A 385-nucleotide genomic window follows, 5' to 3' on the forward strand; every position below is an offset into this window, starting at 1 on the left:
GTTAAAAATAACAGTTTTTTTTCCAAAAACGAACCAGACAAAGCTATGGACAGTACATGTAACCTGCACAAATGAATATGGATAGTTATCAGTCTTCAAAAGCTCAAATAAAACTTACGAGCATTATTTTGATATCCCAATAAAATACAGAATCCAATCTACTAGCTCAAATTTTCTAACAACTGTCTGAAGATCAAAAACAAAAACCTAAATCAAAATGATTAAACTTTTAGAAAAAGGTAACCAAAAAATAAATATTATCTACAGTGACTCCACAGGTATCAAAAGAATATAATACAAACGCTCTCTTATGCAAGTGCTACATCTAAAGTTCTTCAGCAGGACTTTTGTTGAATGAACCTTTTCCCACTTTTCCTATGGATGC

General features: G+C 31.2%; 1 protein-coding gene across 1 annotated transcript in view; it reads right to left on the reverse strand.

Annotated features, from left to right (window-relative positions):
• The window catches only part of LOC119594648, a gene marked incomplete in the record, with an annotated part of 85,920 nt that overhangs the window by 680 nt on the left and 84,855 nt on the right, over positions 1-385 (reverse strand).

Source organism: Penaeus monodon, chromosome 34, assembly GCF_015228065.2.
Source record: "Penaeus monodon isolate SGIC_2016 chromosome 34, NSTDA_Pmon_1, whole genome shotgun sequence".
Classification (NCBI taxonomy): domain Eukaryota; kingdom Metazoa; phylum Arthropoda; class Malacostraca; order Decapoda; family Penaeidae; genus Penaeus; species Penaeus monodon.